Source organism: Rhinolophus sinicus, chromosome 16 (genome assembly GCF_057876585.1).
Source record: "Rhinolophus sinicus isolate RSI-liver-muscle chromosome 16, RSI-T2T, whole genome shotgun sequence".
Taxonomy (NCBI): Eukaryota; Metazoa; Chordata; class Mammalia; order Chiroptera; family Rhinolophidae; genus Rhinolophus; species Rhinolophus sinicus.
In genome coordinates, this window is record NC_142516.1 from 16,943,997 (window position 1) to 16,967,602 (window position 23,606).

Below are 23,606 nucleotides of genomic sequence, written 5' to 3' on the forward strand. Positions count from 1 at the left end.
TTGTTTTCCGTCCATACGTTCTTTCCACGTTATGCTTGGGCCACAGAGGAGACCATCCGTCTTGGGAATGAGTTTTCTAGTCCTTCTCTTATCAGAAACTGTCCGCAGTAAGTTTCGATTGTTCAGTCTTGTCGGGAAAACTGTGTTCTTTGGCGCCCCAGGCCAGGCTCCTGTCATGTAGGTGCGATTCCTGAACAGCAGGTCCAGACTGTGTGGTGTATGGCTTGGTCCCTCCAGGTACTGTGTGTCTCAACGCTCTGCGACATCAGAGAAGTCGCAGTACTTCTCTCTAAACTTCAGTTTCCCTACCCGTAAAGTGATGATAACTTGATGTACTTCAGGGCAAAAGGAGTTGCTTCTGTCTCATGTGTGCGTGTGTGCACATGTGCGTAATTTGTAGCGGAAAAGCAGCTACTCTGAAAATCAGAAAATACCAAATCTCCTCCTTGCTGTATCCTTATTTTGCATTGGGAAAAGTATGTTATGCCTTGTAATGCCTAAGTCTTCTATTTAAGGGGAAATACGTTAAGAATAAATGTAAAACTGACCAACAATATAATCAAATAAGCCAATTTGGTGAGGGGAGAAAGGTAGAAACAGGCCAATTGGTTGCTTGACTGAATGACTGATTGATTATTTGACGCAATTGACCAAACTAAGCAGAACCATCCATCTAGTAGGCAAGGATGTACGCACATATCAAAACAATTTCAGAGACGTATGTAGGAACATCTGCTCATTTGTACTAATGTAGACAAACTATGGTTTACTAAATGCTTTGATATCTTTTAATCCTAGTTAAAGGTCTTAGAAAAAAAAAAGGAAAGATAAAAAAAGAACGTACATATAATGAAATCCATGGGCTTTGTTAAGCCTTGGAGAATAGACAAAATTGTGTCCCTATATATTTATTTAAAAAATGTGATGTCCTTCCCATGATCCAAATACAAATTTAGTCTTTTGTGTTGTCTTGTTTTCTCTTTATATGAGAGTAAAGGGACCATGACAATAATAAAAAAAAATGTGGAAGAAATAAAGAGAAAACAGAAGCCCTCTCCTTTTCTTTTGCTCTACTTTGCATCTCATTCTCATTACTCTGTTTCCTCTTTCCTCCATCCTTTTCCGGACTTTGGGGTTTTCATATGCAGGAAAACAATTCATCTCTCTTTCTCTTTGGTCACTTTCTAAATCTCCACAACGGCACTGTGATGGCTCGGCTTGCATTATGTGCTCAATATTGATTTAATCATCTGTGACCTCCAACTAGTTCAAGTTGCAGGGACTCTCAACATGCAGGTAGAGAAGACAGGTTGAGCAGACCATCTAAGGTGTATCTACTACTACCAGCAAGTTTACTGGTTACAAAGCAATTTCTCTACTGAATAAGGATTTGAGCTCAGGGCGGTCTGGCTCTGAAGTCTGAGATGCCTTTACGACACAATGAAGCTGTCGTTCTTAGGAGTCTGAAGAAAGACTGTAACAGATTCTCCATCCATAATGGGTACCTAGACTGTTTCACTTAGGGAGACTCAAGCTCAATTAAGTTGAGACAGGCGAGGTAATTACTCAGACTGTAAGTGTTGGGTTTCCACTTCATTGTTAGCATGTCGATAAGCATGATGATAATAATAATGATAATACTGATAATGATAACAATCCACAATTATTCAACCCCTGCATTTTACAGATGAGAAAACTGAGGCACAGTGAGGAAAGTAGAAGCCATCAGGCATTTTCATCACGTTCTGTCTTTTAATGGAAATTTTAAAAAGAACACTTGATTCATTGCAAATAAGACAAAGTTAAATACGATGTATTATACTAACTTTTAGGGCACAGAAAAAGGCTTTAACTATTATTACTTCATCTACAGTGCTTCCAGTTCACAATGTGCTTTACTAGAAAAGCCCTCCCAACAATCTCAGGAAGAACAGAAAGACTATCCCACCCCCATTCTTCGATAAAATCACTGAACACGGAAGTCACTGTCCGCACATTAGTGGAGTCCATTCTTAAGCCTGTAGTATTAGCCCCTCATGATTTCAGAAAAGGGAAGACATTGAGCATCCGAATAGTGTATTAATTTTCTATGGCTGCCGTAACAAATTACCACAAATCTGGTGGTTGAAATCTATTCTGCCCCAGTTCAGAAGTCTGAAATCGAGGCTTTAGCAGGGTCAGTCTCTCCCTCAAAGCTCCGAGGGAGAACCCTTGCCTCTTCTAGCTTCCCATGGCCGCTGGCATTTCTTGTGCTGTGGCTGCGTGTTTTCCCACTCTTATCATTGGAAGAGGATCCACTCCTTTAATTCAGGATGATTTTATCTCAGAATCCTTAACTTAATTACATCTACAAAGACCTTCCCCCCCACACACACCCAAATAAGATCACATTTACAGGTTTTGGGTGTTTAGGACATGGACACATGTTTTTTTTGGGGGGAGGCGGTGGAGGCCTGGGAACCATTCAACCCCCTACAAGTAAGTAGGGAAATTCTTTCATATTTTTAGAAGAAACTTAGTGATGTTCAAGACACAATCCTTAATGGAGGTCATTCCCATTTTCTTCACGGTGAATGCCCTGGGGCCATTAGCAAATACAGGATTCTGACTGAGGAAGATAAATAATTTTCAGCTAGGGGGAGGCTTGTTTTGACTTAATAGAGCAAGAATAGAATAGACTTGTAAACTTCCACTTTCCCTCTCTAAAATGAAAACTAACTTTCTTAACTACAACTTGGAATTGGCAAAACACTCATTTGAGCTTAATTAAAATCATATGTTTTGTTTTCCGTCTTTTGACAGGCTTTAAAATGTCATTCAGATATGTCAGCTGAACAAAAAAGAAAATTGGACTGTAGGGAAAATGAATGAAAAGATTTTAAAAATGAAAAAGTGAAATAAAATTTAATAATAAAAACAGATTTGTATATTACTTTTAATATTAGAGCATACATTCTCAATTATCTCCTATGTTTTTTAGATCATACTTTTTGAGTATCAGATATCTTAAAATCTTGAAATTTTTTCCTCACTTTAAAACTCGAAATGCCATGTTTCCCCCAAAATAAGGCCTAGCAGGACCATCAACTCTAATGCGTCTTTTGGAGCAAAAATTAATATAAGACCTGCTCTTATTTTACTGTAAGACCGGGTCTTATATAACATAAGACCAGGACTTACATTAATTATTGCTCCAAAAGACACATTAGAGCTGATGGTCCAGCTAGGTCTTATTTTCGGGGAAACACGGTAGCTTGCGTCCTTAGAGGAAAGGTGGTTGTACTTGGGGAAATATAAGAACGCCTTTGAGAAATTAGCTGAAGATTTATCTGAATATCTGTTGCTATAAGCTGAACGTTTGTGTTCCCCCCAAATTCATATTTTGAAATCCTAACCCCCAGTGTGATGGCATTAGGAGGCGGGGTCTTGGGGAGCTGATTAGGTCATGAGGTTGCAGTTCTTCTGAATGAGATTAGTGAGTTTATGAAAGAGACCCCAAAGAGGTCTCCCCTTTCTTCCACCCTGGGAAGATGAAGGAAGAAGGCAGCTGTTTGTGAATCAAGAAGTGAGCCTTCATCTGCCAGCACCTTGATCTTGGACTTCCCAGAAATGTGAGAAATAAATTTGGACTTCCCAGAAATGTGCGAAGTAAATTTCTGTTGTTTATAAGCCACCCAATATATGGTAATTTGCTAGGCAGCCTGAAGGGATTAAGACATACGCGAGTCTCAAATTGGAATGGTGACACAGTGGTGAAAACCTGGCAAGAGTCTAGGGCATTTTGTTCCTTGTCCTAGGGAAACAGCCCTTCCCAAAGTGTGGTCTATAAAACAGCTGCAAAATGTTTAGTTCCTTAACTCTAACATATACCCCACCCCCATTTTAATGTCTCTGAATGAGGCTGCATGGTACACAGTGTCAAATGATATTTGTTCATGGCCAGGCCTTGCTTAGGCAAACTTAGCTGTGCATGGATCAGACCCTTTTATTGGGTGGTCACGTCAGTGGAGTTATTTGCAGTTGTTGTACCTCAGGTGGCTGAATTGAACTTAGATGCTCAAGTTTTGCTTATAAAAGATTACTCTTCGATGTTGCATTGAAACATTTTTATGAAGGCAGGAGATTGACAGTCACAAGACAATCCAATTTAAGGTAGTAGACATTGCCAGATCTCTCGAAGTAGGTTATAAAATGTTGAAAGCTGAGAGAGCTGATGTGATTTATTTAAGCATTCAACTGTCAAAGGTTTCCAGCTGAATTTCAAGAGCTATTCAACTTTTAGAGATACATACTTAAATTAAGTATATAATAGGAAATGCAAATAAAACACTAAAAGCTTTTCATATGATACATAATTAGCATGTCAATCCTGCAGATGCTAAAAGAGTCAATATGATGAGCGCAATTTATGAAAACAGCGTATCAATCTGATGAACACCTTAGGATGATGGAAATACTCCTTTTAGAATTTCTAAAGGTGTATTAGCTTATTGAAAGTTCTTAAACATTCTGTAATAAAGGACTATGCTTAGCTTTGATTTTACCATTATTTCCAAACATGTGAAACTAAAATAACACCACCCCTCCCCACCACCACACACACATACACGCAGGCATGCACACAGGCACACACCCCAGCTACTACCATTTACCAGCGCTGCATCCGAGTGAACATACCTTAAAGAATGGTACCCTAGGGAAGAGGCTATTCTAATAATTGGTGTGTTCTTCACTTTTATAAATGATAAGGCCCCAGATCAATTGAAAAAAATAAAAGACTGTAATTCAGAAGACCCTACTACTACTTTTTCATTAATTTTCTTTAGGACCATGAGCAAGTCTCTCTCGCTTCTATGATACGATTTTCCTATCTCTTCAGTAAATATGTTGTACGAAGTCATACCCAATTTACCTCACGTCCCCGCCCTTCATTGCCTACAGTGAGGTTTATTCTCTGGGGGACAAGATATCAACTTTGATTAAACAGACACTTCTCTCATTTGTAAATCTTTGCAAAACATAAAGCCACAACTTATTCTGTGGTTTTCAAAAATAATACATTAATTTATTTGGTACTTTTCCATCAGTCACCCTTCCAGTGCCACATTCTGAGAGTGCTATGCCAGCTGTCACATGGAGAGCTATGAAATTAATTGTACCACCTGGTGTTTGTTTGTTAATTCCCTTTCAGTGCTGACTCAATTCTTTGCATTTCTCTCCTCCTACCGCCACACACAGCTTTCCTTTTTCCTTTTGACGGTGTGAATCAAGCTAACTACGCGGCAATCTCTGATATTATAAACATAAGGTGACATGTGTGAAGTCACTGGATCTAGAAAGCAAAATTTTTTTGGAACTGCAATTTATTAATTTACTAACATAAAAGTAATGATAAAAACTGTGATTTTTTTGTATAGTATCTAGTCTGATGTACGTACCTTGGATACACTAAATAGTTAATCCCCCCAACAGTCCTGCGATAGGTTATCATTGACCTCATTTCAAAGATGAAGAGGCAGAGGCTCTCAGTGTCTTAATGGCTTGTCCTAAGTCATGCAGCTGGTAAGGGTCAGAGTGCTGGTTTCGAAATCACACGTTTCTGATTCCAAAGCCTGTGTTCTTCCCACTCCGTGAAGGTCCTTCTTAACATTTCAGAACAGGATATCTAGCATTTGCAGAATCAATAAAGAAAAATAGTTTGTTTGGAAACACTTGCTTTCCATCTGCAGTGGAGTAGAGTAAAAAAGGCTTTCCCTGTGCCAGCAGTTTCCATGTGAAGCACTGCACAACAGTTCCCACTGAAGTGGGGCACTGCCCAGCAATACCACCGACCAGAACACGTCTGGTCCTGGGGTCATTGGGACTCCCTGCCTCCTCTTCTGAGGAACATTCTCTGAATAACCCTCCCACCCCGACCCAGGCAATCCTTTCACTGTCACGTTCTAGGAGCTGACACAGCACTGGACCTGGGCTTATGCAGACCAGAGTTTGAGTCCTGACTCTGCCATTAACACTCAGGTGAATTGGGCGACCACTGAATTACTTCATCTCACAAGGAGGAGATGGGGCTCCCACAAGATCAGACAGGGAGCCACAGGAGTGAAATCATGCATGTGAGAGAACCCTAGAAACATATATAAGGCCGTATTACTGTACCCTCCAAACCTGTAGTCAATGTAAACTTGACCCTAAGATGTCACGTAGACATGCTGTCATCTAACTTGCTAGCACTTTAGGAAGGGAGACCCGGGGTCTCCTTGTTTCTCTGTTTGCTCCCACTTAGCCTCAGGGCCTTAGGCAGAAGAGAAGTTCCACAGTGATTTGTTCCTTGAGGCCGCCATGGTGATGATCACAGTCCCCACCCCTCCAAGCTGGAAAGAAGCGAGCTCCCATTGCTCTGAAAACACTCACTGTGTGAAATCCTCATCTGTACTTCGAATCTGCTGGCTTAGTTTAGTTTAGGTTTGTTGTTTTATATGTACATAACAATGTCAACTGAACACATATCAAGTGTTTGATGTGTGCCACGCAAGTTATACTTCATAGACAATATCTAATTTAGTCTTTACAGCTACCTCACATCTTATTATTGTACAATAACTATCCCATTTTTACATGTGAGCACACTGAGAATCAGCGGTGGCAACCCCCTTTTTCTGGTTTGTCAGGACTCCCTGACAGGGAGGGATCTGAACTCAGGTCTCCCGAGGTCCAAAGCCTTGGCAAAACTTCTATATCCTGCTGGCGACTTGCTAAATTTTGACTTTCAAGTCAGGAATCATGGCTTAACCATGATTGTCTTCTCCAAGGAACCAGAATGTTGCATGGAGTCATTGTTAATATCCTCAGATTCTTCATCTGCAAAAGAAATACAGTCAGGTCCTTACTTCATGAGGTTGTACGAGGCTAAAATCATACTCTATATAAGAAGTGCCTTAACAAAGTGCCTGACATAGATAAACATTCAGTAAGTAAGTTTGGCTGTTATTACCTTTTCTCTTTGAATGACATTTTCCTTATTCCCCTCCTTCGTCTGGAGCATAATCTCCTCCAGCACAGTGTCAGTATTTGCATGCCCTTGATTTTGGGCCCACATAGAAACCTGTTCTAGATCTGTAGCCCACAAAAGATGTGAATGGACAGGATGTGAGGTCCAGAAGGTCGCTGGGATCCGACTCAGGTCAATCAGTTTGCAGATAAGAACCAGTAACCAAATGCAAACAGTTCCTCACAGGTGAACAGCACTTTACAGTTTAGAGTTAGTATTCAGCACAGTGGTTGGTGACATGGATTTGGAAGTCAGCCTGAATTAAAAAACAAAATCTGTTGCTTTTATTGATTCGGTAAATACAACATGAGTTCTCCCTATATACTAGGCACTGGGAAGGGAATTTCACACTCACTAGCTTTGTGAACTTCTGTAGGTCGGTAACTTCCCCAAGCCTCAGTTTCCTCATCTGTACAGTAACCTATATAGTCTATCTCCTAGTGTGATCAGCGTTATTGGAAACAGAATATTAACAGTTCTGAGAGCAATGCCCAGCAATGGCTGCTCTCTTTGACCTCTAAGTGTGACCTCTTTATCTCATTTGATTCTCACAACAGTCTTGAGCAGTATTTTAATTTTTATTGCTAAAAATACCTCTTATTTTATTTTATTGCTAAAAATACCTTTTATTGTTAAAAATACCTCTTACCTTTTTATTTTGAAGGTAAGACTCGCTTGTCCGCCCCACCTATTCTTGTGAGTAGCACGAGGCACACAATAGGGAAGAGTAGGTGGCAGCAGGTATCCCTCAGTCCTTCCTAAGGGTTCCTAAAGGTGACTGAACTGTGTTGGTTGACGAGCAGCTGCAAGGAGACTATTATGCCTGCTGTGTCTAAACCTTCCCTCCAGGGAGTCCTAGAGCACCAGGCCCAGCCATGTGAATTGGCTGGGCCCCTAGGAGCTGCATGCAGACAGGAAATCTTCCACCCTTGGCCTCCTCGTAGGAAACTTCTGCCACCCCTGGCTGCCAACTCAAATGCTTGTCATGTTATTCATGCATGTGGTACCTTCCCCAAGAAGCAGTTGGCTCCCCAAAGCCTGGCATAGATAGACAGGCATGGGAAGCCCAGAAATCCAGACCAGCAGTGGCAGAGTCTGGCATGAATTCGGGGGCCTGCTGGGCTCATCAGTGTGTGTGGATTCTGGGCAAACCAAGAATGGTCTCCTAAGGCGGCATCCTAGGGGCCAGTCTATCAGACACGCCATGAAAGCCAAGCACCGTGCTAGACACTGTGTAGGGAGTGGGAGCGAGGTGTGCTGGTTTGCCAGGCTGCAGTAACAAAACGCTAGGCGGCTTAAGCAACAGAAATTCATTTTCTCATTGTTCTTGAGGCTGGAAGTCGGAGGTCAGGGTGCCAGCGTGGTCATTTCTAGTGAGGGCACTTTTCCAGATGGCTGCCCTCTTGCTATCACACGTTATCACATGGTGGCGAGAAACTGAGCAAGCTCTTGGTGTTTCTTTCCAGAAGTCACTAGTCCCCGCCCTCATGACCTCGTCTAAACGTAATGACCCCCCAAAGGTCCCATCTCCAAATACCATCACACTGGGGGAGTCAGGGCTTCAACGTACGAATTTGGGAGAGGATATAATCCAGTTCATAGCAGAAAATAAGCATTTGATCACATTTGGAGTCTGGTCAATTTTGACTGATGTATTTAAGATCTGTGACAAATGCGGAAATGCAGAGAAGAGAAATCAGAACAGCAAAGGATCTTAAAATCATACTATACAAGAAAAAAAGAAAGAACCCAGCCATAAAAGAACTGCGGGGAACTGCGTTAGTGTCTCTGTCTGTGTGTGTTTGGGTGAGGCGGGGAGGTTGCTGCATTAGTGTAACAGGAGAAAACAGTTACAAAAGTACAAGTTGTTAGGATGCTAACAGAAAGATACTAGGGTCCTAATTACAAAATTATTAGGGTGATATTTAAAATTTAAGATGGTGTTTACAAACATTTAGTATTTTTCTTATAATCTTAGGGTAGACGTTATATAGTTAGAGTGTCAATTGCAAAACGTATGTTTGGGTGATCATGGCAAATGACTCATGCACTCATTTAGTAATTAGCACATTAAAATTCAATCCTCTGGTCAACCCTTTACTAATATTCAAATGATTTAGGCAGAACTTTTTATTTAGTCTGCGCTCACAGACGAGCAGCCATATAATACTGCTATTCAATATTGAGCTTTTGTGGCAGATAAACCCCTAGTGAATCCTATACCAGGGGCCTTTATTCATTTGATTGGAGTTAAGGACCCAATTTGAGTAGCTGAGGAAAGCCATAAACCTTTTCCTCAGAAAAATGCGTTATTGGACAAATCTTGACATACAGTTTCAGAGAGTTAAGAACCTCAGGCTTAGATTCTATTATAATTGGCGCTCAATGATTATTTAATGAATGACTGAATGAATAACTATCGAAACCTATTTTACCTTGGGGTAAGGATATTTCATATGCATAGTTGGGTAGTACTTTTCCCTTCTGAGGCAGAAGTTCTTTTCCAGAAGTTTCCAGGCACACCTGGTGGTATCAATGTGGCTCTGTTGGGCCTTGCTGGGTTTAGCTTCCAGCTGTAGGTCTGTGTCAAGCTTGCACTTCCTGTCTCATCCTACAGCCCTGGAGGCAGGGGACCCCCAGGCCATGTGCTCACAGTGATGACAGAAGTACGTCACCTCATGTAGATGACAAGTGAACATCCCAAGGTCATGGAGTGGAGCGTGCCTTCCAGCTACCTCGAGGCCATAGCAGGAGTGTAGGCGATTAATACTACTACAGCGGAATGAAAAATTGAGACCAGTAATTCAATCTGCCAAACTCCCTCCCTTTCATCGACTTCACAGAAATTCACAGAGCTGGGTTTTGAAGGACAAATTGAGGGGGGTAAAGAAAAATTATAGACAAAGGAAACAAAGATGAAGAATTAGGAATAAATGAATAAACAAAGGAAACGAGGGAATGAGAGAGGAAATCTGAAAGAACAAAGTTGTGGGGAATTTTTATAAATATTATCAGTGTTTGAGGCCAATGTTTTATTTGTTTGTTGTCTGAGAATTCCTTGAAATTCTGAGGCCTGGGTGGGCTGCCAGAAAATCTGGATTTAGTTTCAGTTCTAATATTGTGGGTATCTCGGCAGAGTTCTTCCTCTCTCATTCTTGTTTCTCCATTTGTAAAAATGAAGGATTCACCCGGGCAAAGTTGAAAGGCCCTTGTAGCTTTAAGAACGTTCATATTCTGATCCCTCTGGAACCAAGTGGGGCAGTCCTGGAATTTCCCTCTAGAATCATGATCTAGAACTGGTCATGCACCTGCCAACTTAGCAACGGGGAACAGATGATAAATTGGATGACACTTTCCAAAAGAGAGGACAGCCAGTCTGGGAAATCCATGCTGGAATGTTCCCTCCAGGTTGGCCTTGGAAACCCCCCAGGGTAGAGCATTTTAACCTCCAAAATGTTGAAGGGGCAGGAGACGGGCAAGCTTATATCTGATGCCAAATCCATAAAGGCCATTCCAGTTAGTTAATGAAATCCACAGCTTGAAAAGAAAGCAACTTGTTTTTGCAAGAAGCGTTTGTAGGGAGCCAGCTCCTCTGCTTCCATTCACACCAAATGACTTCAGGTCAGCAGAATATGGAAAGGACAGCTTTGGCCAAGGCCTTCAGTAGCCAAGGCTAAGGGGACTCTCGGGGAAGCTTTCAGAGCATCCACAGATGTTACTTCCTACATGTGCCAGTGAAATTTTTGACCAACGAAGCAGCAGGCCTCCTAGGTTGAGTCAGCACTGGTAAGTGTGCCAGTGCCACATTAATGGCCCCTGACTGTGGACACTTCTACAAGCTGCTCGTGGAGGCCTGGTGTGGCCGAGGGGCTGTGCCAAGGACAGCACTTCACCTGAAGATTTTGCTGAAGAGTTAGGGGGCTGGGAAGTTGGACAACATGCTTATTGTCACCCAGCAACAGGCATCCCAGGAAGACACCTGGTTCTAGCTCTGAATCAGCCCCCCACCACCCCACTCCTGCTTGTGCAGGTTACTGTCCCTCTCTGGGCCTTGCTTTTCTCACTGTTCAGAGAAGGATGTTGGGTTATTCCTGATGCTCTGGGAATATAGAGAAGTGAGCTTTGCTTTAAGCAGCTAATATGTGGCTACAAATTTACTCTAGACTTCTTTGTGTGTGTCTAGCAACTTTTAATATAGGGATCCGAGGCTCAGAGACAGGCATTTCCTAGGGCCCGTTCAGATGGGTAAACACGGGTTAGGCTTATTGCTAGGTTCAGGAGGTAGAGGAGTGAATAAGGCTCAGGCCCTCCTCTTGAGGCACTTCCCATTGGTGGGAAGACTGACCTGCCAAAAGATAATCATAGCACAACCTGGTGGGAGAAACTGAGGCCCTAACACAGATGATTGGGAGAGAGAAATAAGGCAGAGACAGAAGTAGATGCTCCTCCCGGAAGTAGTGGGAGGGGAGACTGAAAGAGAAGCCTTGCCAGTAAGAGAATTCCTGAACTGTCTTGTATGATGATTAGGGGTTGTGTTTAAAATAAGTAAGTGGGAGTGGCTGTAGGAAAGGATAAGAGAAGGTTTTCCAAGACAAAGGACAAAGACTAAGTCATGGAAATGTGAAAGAAATAGTACAGCATGAACTAGACTGGAAAACCATCTGATTAACCCAATGTTGCTGACGTGTCAAAGAGAGGGAAACGAAACAGTGGCTAATCTGGGCTCAAGCAAGTATCTTCTAAAAGCAAATCCATCCTTCATCCATGAAACCGCTCTGCCTTTTATTTCATTTTGTTTGAAAATACCCTGTACAATATTTTGATATACAAAATATTACCAAAAAGAAGATAATGAGCACCCGTAGACCTACCATCCAGTGTAAGAAATAAAACACGGCCAACATGATTATGTACATATATTCCTCATGGTGAACAGACCCGTGCAGAGCAGATTCATCTCTCAGGGTTGGCATCACGGTAACTAAACTCTTGGGAATGGACTGTAAACTTGGAATTTTAACTTATTAATTTATATTGCAAAATCGAACTGTCACATGGACTGGAGTATGACTGTCCCTGGAGTCAGTACATTCCTTCCCTGTACCAAGCTTCAGGGTACACCACATCTTCGGCAAAAGCCAATTTGTCACTTAACGGTGAGAAATTCCAGGCAATCTGATCAGTTTATTTTTTTCCCCGTGGCTCGTTCCTCAGAAAATAGTAAATTATAGACAGATGTTCTCTTGGTAAATCTGGAGTTAGATGAATCAAACATTAATGGAACAAACTTAAGGTAGCATGACTGATACCGTCTTCCCTCCCTCCTTCTGTCCCTCTCTCCCTCTTTGCCTTCCTTCCTTCCTTCCTTCCTTTCTTCCTTTTTTACTTCCTAGGGTTGCAAGATGACATACAGAACACCCTGTTAAATTTGAATTTCAGGTAAACAACAAATAATTTTTTAGTATATGTCCCAAATATTGCATGAGACATAGTTATATTTAAAAAATCATTCCTCATCTGAAATTCAAATTGAATTGGTCATATTATATTTTTATTTGCTAAGCCTGGCAATCCTGTAATCTTTCTTTCCTTTGACAGATATTTATTGAGACTCAAACCGCATGTTAACGAATCGTTCATTTTTCATATTTTCTTGCTACTCAGCACGTTTTGAATTCCCTTATTATGTTTGTAGGGATTTCTAGCTTTCTTAATCCTGTCTCACAAAGGTAGAATGGAAAAAGTTCTATACCCTAGGTCCCCCTAAGAGTGGGTCACAAGCAGGTCACCTGCCCTACCAATGAGATTCACCCTTACTAAGCTTTGATGGGGAAATCAGCAACTATGGAAGGAAGCACCAACCAGCATCCCTTTTGTTGGCAAGAGTAGTCTCAGAGGCATCCAACTTTTGATGGCAGGAGTATTTTTACGGTCAACGATGGAGGTTTTCTCTATAGAACACCCATAAGGGAGCAGTAAGGACAGAGGTGCTCTTCTCATCTCAGTTCTTCAGCACGGTTTAGAGCATTTGTTTCTGGAAGTTCAGGTCTCATCATGATTCTCCAGCACCGTTACTCTCAACAATACTGTGAACAATGACTTACTATCCTTCTAACAACCAGTTTCTGCTTGAGTATCCAGAGCTGGGCTCTGCTGCCTACATATAAGAATCAGTCTATGCTGAGAGTTGTGCAACTAATGACCATACACAGGGCCTGATCACGTGACACTTAGGGACTCATGGAGGAGGCACACATTAATGAAATAAATACAGAATTACAAATTGTGACAATTTGTAATTATCTCTATGAAGAAAAACTAGATCTGTAAGAAGCGATACTAGGGAGGATCTAACATCCGTTTCAGTGGATTCTATAGCAACTTCTAGGGAGGTGGAACAGAATGAATAAGATATTTTGCCAGAGGACAGAGTGAAGCCATTGAAAGTATTAGATAAGAATGTCGCCTGAATATTTTTTAAGTGCATATAATGGATTTATTTTCATTCAGTGCATATAATGGATTTGCATTTGGGTCAAAGGTAGGAGGAGGCAGTTCCGCTTCCAACGTCCACCCAACCTCCACCAACTTGAGGGTGGTCTGGACTTAGTGACTCACATCCAAAATGTGTGGGAAAGGGGAAAACAGTAACTTTACAGAGAACACACCTGGAAGATAATCCCTTAACCAGATGGTAAAGATTAATGTCACCAGCTCTCTAAACAAAATGTTTGTGCCCTCCTGAGAAACATTTTATGCTGAATTTGGAGGTGGAGCCTTTGGCACGTGATTAGGTCATAGGAGTGGAACCCTCATGAATGGGATTAGTGCCCTTATAAAAGGGACCCCAGACAGAACAGTTCCACCCCAGGAAACAGCTGTCTGTGAACCAGGAAGTGGGCCTTAACTGTGCGCTGAATTTGCTGCCACCTTGGTCTTGGACTTTCAGCCTCCAGATCTGTGAGAAATAGATTTCTGTTGTTTATAAGCCACCCATCTACGGTATTCTGTTATAGGAACCTGAACGGACTAAGATATCAGCAAGAGGTCATTCTGATAATAAGCAACTCCTGACCTTGTGTGATAAAGAGGGAACTTCACGAACTCTGTGGAATTCTTCCCTCAAATCCATTACTTTAGTCTAATCATGAGACAAACTCAAACTGAGGGACACTCTGCAAAATACCTGATGTCAGGTACTCCTTGAAACTGTCGAGGGTTAAAAACTAAGAAAACAAAACAATAAAAAAACAAAACAAAACAAAAAATGTGGACACTGTTTCAGACCAGAGGAGCCTAAGGAGATATGATGACTCAGTGCAGCGTGGTATCCGGGATTGGATTCTGGAACAGAAAAAGAACGTCAGTGTAAATATTAGTCAAATCCGAACAAAGCCCAAAGTTTAGTTAACAGTAACGTACCAATATTAGTTTCTTTGTTTTGACAAACGTGCATAGTAATGTCAGATGTCAGCATTGGGGAAACTGGGTCAGGGATCTACAGGGACTCTCGATGTTCATTTTGCAACAGTTCCATAATTCTAACATTATTCTACAATAAAGAGTTTATTTTTAAAAAGGAGAACCAGGGAAACCCGTTAACTGACTATAAAGTGGGCTATAGTGAGGGATTAAGATAGAGGGGGCAAATCCGAACTTTATTTTGGAGGTAGAACTGACAGTTCTAACATGTTCTTCTGAAATGAGGGCAAAGGTTTTCCAATGGCAATAGAGCCAGGCCCATAAACAAAGCCTCACACTGGTCAAGGCTTCACTAAGTGACTAAGGGACCCGCAACACACACCAGATGTGTGCATGTCCCAAGTCCTGATAGATTTCCAGTCTTCTAATTCCATCAAGAATAAAATTTGTTTTTTCCAAGTCCTAGAAACTCTCCCTCTAAGCTTCTTGTTTAGCTGGTTTATAAATGTTTGGTTTTTCATTTGCATCAAGTAAATTGTTCCCAACAGTGAGCTGGTGATTCGACCTGGGTGGGAAGCTCCCTCCTGCCCCAGAGCCATGTGCTTGCTCATTTGTCATGCTACTAAACTTAGGGCCTCAGGAATCCTTTTATTTGTTCTGCAGTTAACTACAGTAGTTCCATCTTTAATTGTTAGGAAGCTGGGTGGAACTGAAGTGTTTGTCTTGTTTCTCAATGCAAGGCCGTTTTGATGGATAACTGTGGAAGGACACCAAATAGGGGGTTTGTGCATGGGTGGAGGCTGGGAATGGTGCGAGGAGATGAGGACATGTACTCAGCAAATTTTCCTCAAGCTCAAGGTCACTTTTTTCAAGGAGTTTGCAAGTTATCATAGTGTTTGAGCCATAAAATCCAGTATGGTCACAAGATAAAAAGAAAGGGGGCCTGATGGCTAGGAACACAGAGATATTTATAAGTATAAGCCAATAATAAAAGCTAACGCAGTGGACCTGTGTTTGGGCCCGCTCGTTCCTCCCTTATGCTTATTCTATGATGTTGGATGGGGCTGACGCCAGCCCTTGGTAAATGAGAGAATTCCATCCTCCTGTCCAGTCACGGATGCAGTGTGTCCTAGGATGGGCCCGGTAGGGTCATGCTTGGAAATTGTGCTGGAGATATTGGAAAAGAGATATTCTTTCCACTGAGGTGGCGAGGCATCAAAGCACCAACTCAGTATCAGAAGGACATGGGCGGTGGCATCGCTAACAAACACCGGTCCTGAGGTAGGATAAAAGCAGCTGTGATGATGAAAGAGTTCACAGGTTGGAGCCTGACACTTCCAGGGTCCAGCTTTATGACTCTAGGTTCTCACATCATCAAGCTAACATCTCGCTGATAATAAAACTGATAGGTCTGAAAGCAGAGTGAGTCAGGAAGTCAACTTGACCTCTGAGAACCCTCCATCCAGCCCAAATGTATCCATTTATATATATATATATATATATTTAGTTGTATGAGCTAATGAATTTTGGTTTCATTGTATTTTATTGATTTTAAAAAATTTCTCAATAGAAAAAGAAATACCTGTGATAGGTAGCAGAAAATGCCGCTTTGGCATATTGATTGTTTTTACGTGAAGAAAAGTGAGAAAAAGCAGATACAAGAAAAGGTCTCTGCCCTCCCCCATTTGCCTAAAAGTAGGACATACATTTATAAAGGGGTCCCAGTCTCCTCCCTACCAGGAAACCATACAACTCTAGACTTTCATCACCCGGGGTGGCACCAGAGAATTCTACAAAACAAACCTTGCTGACACTAGCCCTTCCCTTTCATCAGTTTCCCCATGTATCTGCCTTCCTACAGGCTGTCAACCCAGAAGCTGAGTCCTTTTCCTTTGTCTGTCACTTCTCTAGAAGTTTGTTTTTTGCCAAGATGTTAGATAAGCCCAATTCTAACAACCACTTTGAGTTACTCATCACCGAGTTCCCCTGTATGTATGCCCAGTGGGTGTATTAATAAGCTTGTTTTTCTCCTATTAATCTGGTTTTTGTCAGTCTAATTTGCAGAGCCCCAGCCAATGAACCTAAAATGAGTAGTGGAACAGAAAGATTTCCCTCCCCACACCCACTAAGTGCCCCCCACCAACCCTGCTAGGAGCTTATACTCATATGTAACTTCCCCCTCTAATCTCCATATAAACATTGTCAGTCGTTATTTATCTCATTCACAGGTAAGGACACTGGGAAAATAGAAACTGAAAAATCCACCCAAGCTTACAAATGGGTTGAGCAGCAGAGTTGGGATTATACCTGAAGTCAGCCCTACATGCTGCAGCCTCACTCTGCTGACGTTTCCTTTAAACACCAAAACTGTTTTCATTCACGTCTTTGGAATGAGGCACTTTGGTGGAACTAAACAATTACCCAATTCTGCGGGTTCGACCTCCTGAGTGTGTCCCGAGTCTTTTTCCATCCCCACTGCCAACACCAAACTCAAGACAGTACTTTCCCTGCGAGTTGTGACAGCAGCGTGCTGGACAGTGTCACTCCCTGGTCTGGTCTTCCCTCCCTCTGTTTTCTACTTGGCATCCAGAATTCATTCGGATGCAGTTTTCATCCTTATTCTGTATAGCATTGTCTTATTTATCTTGTTTCATTGCGAGACCTTCGAGGACCAGGATTTAGTTTCTTTTTCTCCATGGGGGTGCCCGGTGCCTAGCGGTGTTTGGCGCTGCTCCCTCAGCGTTCTCATTCATTCTCCTCTTTTGAAATACCTTTTGTAGGCCAAACATTCCTAAATGTATGTGTCCACACCTCGCCGCTCCCCAGAACTTTGACTTTTACATTTGTCGATTTGGTGTTTGAACGTGTATCTCTAGAATCAGTATTTCAAACAGAACACATCACAAACGAATTCCTGATGCTCTCCCAGAACCTAGTCCTCACCTTCCTCCAACGTCTTCCCCAGGGAACACAGCTCATGGCAACCCATGCTCCCTGGTGTGCCAGCCCAGAATATGACGTCATTCTCTGGACTTCCCACCTGGTCTTCACACCACTTCCAATTGATCAGCAAATCTTACTGGGTCTCCCTACAACTTCTGACCATACCCACTGGTCTCCTTGCCACCCAAGTCACCACCTTTTTTCTTCCTGGTTTACTATACAGAGGGTGCCAAAAAAAAAATGTATACACATTTTAAGAAAGGACAAAACTGTATTAAAATTGTAATAACATAAAGTCAATTGCAAAGTTTGACTTCTGCAATTACAAGAGGTGCTCAAAGTGGTTACCATCAGCATCCAGACACTTCTGATTTCATCCAGACACTTCTGATTACAGCCAACTACTGCTGCATAGATACCATCTCTTAAAATGTATGTGCATTTTTTTGGCACCCCAGTATATTAGCCTCCTAACTGGTTTTTCTGCTCTATCCTTGCCCCATCCCAACACCCAGGAACCCTTTTAAACCAGAAGCCCGGGCAGTTCAAGTCTCTGCTCAGAAAAATACAGTGGTTTCCCTTCTGATTCAGCATAAAAGCCGAAGCCCGCACAATGGACCACTCCACTCCGGTCCCTGGGCTTCCTTGCTGTTCCTCAAACATCCCAGTTTTCTTGCCTCCAGACCTTCACCCTGGCTTTTCCCTTCTCGTCGGATGCTCTTCTCCTGGCTATCCATCCACATGGCTCACCCTCTCACCCCCTTCATATTTTTGCCCAAATGCCACCTTCTCAGCGAGGCTTTCCCTGCCCACTGTATCTGTAAATCCTATCTGCTCCGCCAAGGCAGGATATCTGTCTGGTTTTCGATTTGTTTGTTTATTTCTGCTTTATCTCCAGTGCCTCTATGAGCTCAGTAAATATTTGTTAAATAAAAAGTTCTAGGTGATAAATATTTAATGAATGAATGCAGAAATAAATAAATGTCCCATAATCATTGATGGCTCTCTATCGCCTTAGAATAAAATTCACATTTATCAGCACTCAAGACTTTCAGAAGCTCATCCTTGACTGTCTCTTGAGTTTTCTCTCTCGGCAGCCACCACGCCACACCTGGCCTGCACTCACATAGCTTGTGCCCCAGCCACTTAAATATCCACTTAAAGTCTATGCAGAACTCCGTGTTCACAGCCCATGGTGAGGTCTCCCTTGGCCTGTCATCACATTGCCCCCTGATGAAGGTGGCCTTCGTAGGACTGCTCAGCACCTCGTTCTTCCCCCTTGTAGCACTTACCGTGCTGTGTTACTCTGCTCTAATTTTCTGCTTCAGAGAGGTCTGCAATGGCATCCCTGGGGGCAAAGGACATGTTTTTCTGGCCACTGTGTCTCCAAGCCCAGTACAGGGGCCCAAATGTCAGACTCCTTGCTGCTGCACTTGTTTTCACTGCAAAGCACTGCCTCCATCTCATCTAACCTTGAATGATCTTGCCTTTGTCCCATTTCAAGCCTGTCTAATCTAATCCATATTTTGTTCATATATCTAATGGGAGTGGTAACTATTTTAAAAAATGAACATTTCTATCCTAGGCAAAGCAAAACTCCAAAAGTTTGAGTAACACTAATGTAAAATTTTAAATTTAATATGTGTCATTCTGTGTGTTTTACTTGAAAACTGAGTAGATTAGTCATAACACACATTAAAAGTCACTCTTATTTCTTCTGTACATAATAGTCATAGGAATAATCTTGGTTTTATTTAGAATTGAAACACTAAAATGTGACAAAAACGTCAAATTGGCCGAGCACCACTAGCAGAAGTCCTGAAGATACAAATGATATTATTAACTGACTCAGGCAAATGAAGTCTCGAGAAGTGATTACCTTTTCCTTCCAGAAGGGATTCCCCTCACTCCTGGCCTGGTCCGTCCTCTCAAAATCTTTGATCTTCATTCTTCCTTGGGAGTCTAGGACTTTGGAGACCCCAGCTCAGGTCACACACAGATGAGTCAGCCCACTTCAGAGCTGGGCACGCAGAAATGACATGCTTGGGAGGAAATGGCTCTCTCTGTGGGAACTCTCTGGGGGCCACTGGGTGTCAACTAAAGGGGGTGGCAGAGGACATCAAGGAAACAGAGTTAGTATTCAGAGGCCTCTGCTTCTGCTCTGGAAATCCTATCAGTTGGACTATCAATTACCTCCTTTTCCCATTCAGATCCTTGGTTGTGTCACAGACAATTCTTTGATGGGCTGGGAGGGGTGGTACACAGCAGTGCCCACATGTTTATGGGAAAGAAGATTCTGAGTGGGCTTGTTCATTTGCCACCACGTCTCCAAGTCTTGGGTTTCCACATATCAGTCTAAGAGACTTGTGGCTATGGCTGGCCCATCATATGTGTCTAAAACTTTCTCCCAGTTGACATTTCCAATCACTATTTTCAAGTTGGTGATGTGTTGAAATATCTCCTTGGGATATCTGCAATCTGTCCTCAGAATGCATGAAAATCGTTCCATCATTTTCATAATTGATGCAAAGACCAGGCCCGGTGTGTAAGCACAGTTCTCTGATCATGATTTTGATTTGTCCATGCTGACACTCTATTGTGTTTTAATGAAATTTTCCTGAGATCAGGATTCAGAAAACTTGTTTTCTCAAAGACATTTTAGCTTTATGAAATATTTACCCTATATTGCATGTTTAGGAATATAAAATTAAAGCATTGCTGTAAAGCTATAGAGATTTGGAAATAATAAATAATTTGATTAATTATGGTTATTAGATGTTTGACAAATACCTTCATGTTCCCTTTAACCTATAGGAAACAAACTTCTTAACCAAGAGTAAACCAAGGGTCCCAGAGCTCTCCATTCTTGGGGCAGCTTTCTCTTTCATATACAAATGACATAATCCAAGCCCCAATATCAAGTGTATGAAGACCTGCCTGTTTCCCAAGTGTTTCCAAAAATAACTAAGAAGTGATTATATGTTCCATAAATTCACCTTGGTTAGGCCATCTCTCATTCCAGGTAAATGCCCTCAGCTTCTCTTGTCACCTGTAGACATTTTGCCACCATTTCTCTTTGCTGCTGTCACTCTCTCTTTACCTTTACATGTGGAAAGGGTCATCTTTCCCATAAGCACAGCTGAGACAGTGCACTCGACTATATCCAAGTTTACTAAAGCTTGAGGATGATAAATGACAATGCAGAAAAAAGAAACCCAGACGTGAATACCACACAGCTCTCTCCTTGAGTGCACAGCGTTTGTCTTTATAGGGCATCCCCAATGGCCGTCTTTCTCCCTAGCAGGTGGTTTAGTCCCTCTTTTGAGATGTCGTGAAAAACAGTCCCTTTTCTCAAGTCACCTCTCTATGAATCTCAGGCCTCCAGCTGCAGTCAGGAGGCCTAACCCCACCAGGAGAATGAGAGAATGAAAATCAATGAACTTGGTTATAATCCCTGAGAGATGGACCCTGCTCACAATGAACGTCGTTTGTTTGAGAACCTTACAATCCAGGCTAAGCACAACTTCCATATGACTACTTTGGTTCTAACTTTGCCTAGAACAAAAAGGGAAAACTTGCGTCCCTCAGGCAACAATGGCTCACCCAAGAATCTCCTCCAGGAGACAGATTTCGTTTTTCTCTACAGAATTCAGAAACCACCCAATTTTCAATGGGTGAGCAATTTTGAGCTATCTTAATGGGGATTGGGGGAGGGGTGGCATCCTATATCCAGTATTAGCATTTTGAGGGCTTTCTGATCGTATGAAAAAGCACTTGTGAAACTGAGTGTTTAGACTCTGAGGATACAGCAGTTGACAAGACAGATCCAGATTTCAATCTAATGAGATAAGAAACCGAACTGTGTTAAGGATCCGTGGTCTGTGCCACCATCGGGCACCCCACAGGGCTGTGGGGTCGCAGAGGAGCAGCGCTGTTTCTTATCAAAGGCCAAATTCACACAAAGGCTGTGGCTTAGAGGTTAAATTTCAATTAAATCTCTTGATTTTTGACATTTGGCAATCCAGGAATTCCTTTACAAAAATAAACAACCACACCACCAGAAAACCACACATTCTACCTCAAAGGTCCTGTGGCATCTTTGCTACCAAATAATTCTTGCAAAACAGTCTTTCTCAGGAGTGGAGGAAACATTAGACCATATTTATTTTAAGTTCTATTGAAAGGCATGTTATTAGAAATAAAGAAAGGGAGGTGCCTGAAAATAAAGAATGGCTGGGCCCTAAAATGATGAAATAGTTGAAACACAATTTAATATATTGGGTAGAATGCACAGATAATTGTGCATTTCCAGAAAGAAAAAAAATATATATAAATTATTTTTATTCTTATATTTGTGTTGTTACTTTATATCAAAATTGTTATGTTGCATTGTAGTGTAGAATAGTAGCTAGGAGCATAAGTTTGTAGGAGCAAAAAATCTACTTAAATCTCAGCTTTGACACTCCCACAGGCAAATCACGAGCCTCTCTGAGCTTCAAATTGCATGTCTGTAAAGTGGTATTATTGTGATAGGATTGTTGTGATAATGAGAGAAATGAATGTGTTCTTTTTCATACTGTAAACACTCAATAAATGCTAGTTCTTATTATTGCCAAATGGAATTCAGAACATTTAGGAAAATTTGAAGAAGGAAATAAAGCTTATCCTTTATTCCACAATCTAAAGCCAAACACAATTAAAGTTGTACTTGTATATGTATTTTTCCAGGATGTGTGTTTGTTGGTGGCGGGGATCTCCATTTCAGAGATACGGATTTATTTAGCATCTAATACATAGTTTTTGAAATATTTTCTAACTGGGCTGTATGTTAGACATCTTTTTATGTCAATAAATATAAATGTAGTTCATCGTTTTAGCAGTTACATTTTATTCCATTGTTTGGTTATGACAACATTTTACTAAAGTTATTATTTATGATATTTACATTTTTACTTTACATTACTTGTTTTACTATTATTTTCATAAGCACACACGATGAGGATCATTGTATATATGCATTTTTAGCATCTGTCCTATTATTTGTAGAAGTATAATTGTTTTGTCAATGAATACACTCCTTTACATATTTGATAGCTATCACCAAAGTGCCCCCCAGAATTTACACTTTCATCTGAGGCTGGGAATGTGCCTGAGCCCCAATGCTCAGAGCACTGCTTCTGGCTGTGTAGCTCCCTCCAGGTGGACAGCTCACCTGGATTAATGAGTGTTTAGCCAAGTCAGAGCTTCTGCTAGCTGTGTGATTCTAGATAAGCATCTTCCTTCAACTTTCTTGGCCGCCGTCCCTTCACTTGTAAAAGGAAGATAAAATACACACTGTGCTTGAGAAAATTAAGACATAATATAATAAAATACATAGTGCCTGATTCATCATAGGCACTTAGTAAATATGTGCTTTTTTCCTCCATTGTTTTATAAACTGAGTTTTTATGTCGTGGTGCCTTGTAAAAAGTCAATACTTATAAACTTTCATTGCTATTTTGAATCCTTTTACTCCTGAAAAGGGTATTAGGAAGTGATGGATCAAAAAGGAGATTTATGGTTTTAGCAAGCCTTAAAGAGTAGAAGAAGATGAAAAAGATGGAGTTGGTGGTGGAGGAGGAGGAGGAGGAAAAGGAAATGGTAAAGGAGTGGACTGGACTTTGAAGGCAGGTAGATCTAAGGTTGAATTGGAGCCCTGCCACTTACTAGCTGTGTGAGTTGGGGTTTTGAGTTAACCCCCTTGAACCTCAGTTTCCTGATCAATAATGTGCATTAATGACTTCTTTTTTCAATATGTCCTTGTGGGGATTAATTGAGAGAGTGCAGATGAAGTGTTCGGAGTACTTTCAGACAAATGCCAGCTGTCCAATAAAAGGCCATTCTCATTTACTATTGCCATCATATGTCCACATTATTAAACATTGCTTCTGTGAGTAACTCGACTGGAAACCCTCATGGCTTAGCACCTATTATGTCCCCCAATGATCCACTGGCGTGGCATTTATCCATTCATTCATGGGGAAGATTAGAGTCACACATTGAATTTATGTCTCAGCCAAACCCAGGGCTTTGCAGGTGGACAGAGACGGACCAATGAATATATGTTATGAACTTAAGAATCAGGAAGAGCTCAGCATGGAACCAGAGCCTCTTTCTGCCTTTGGCATCCTGCCGACAATGTGCCCATCATTCA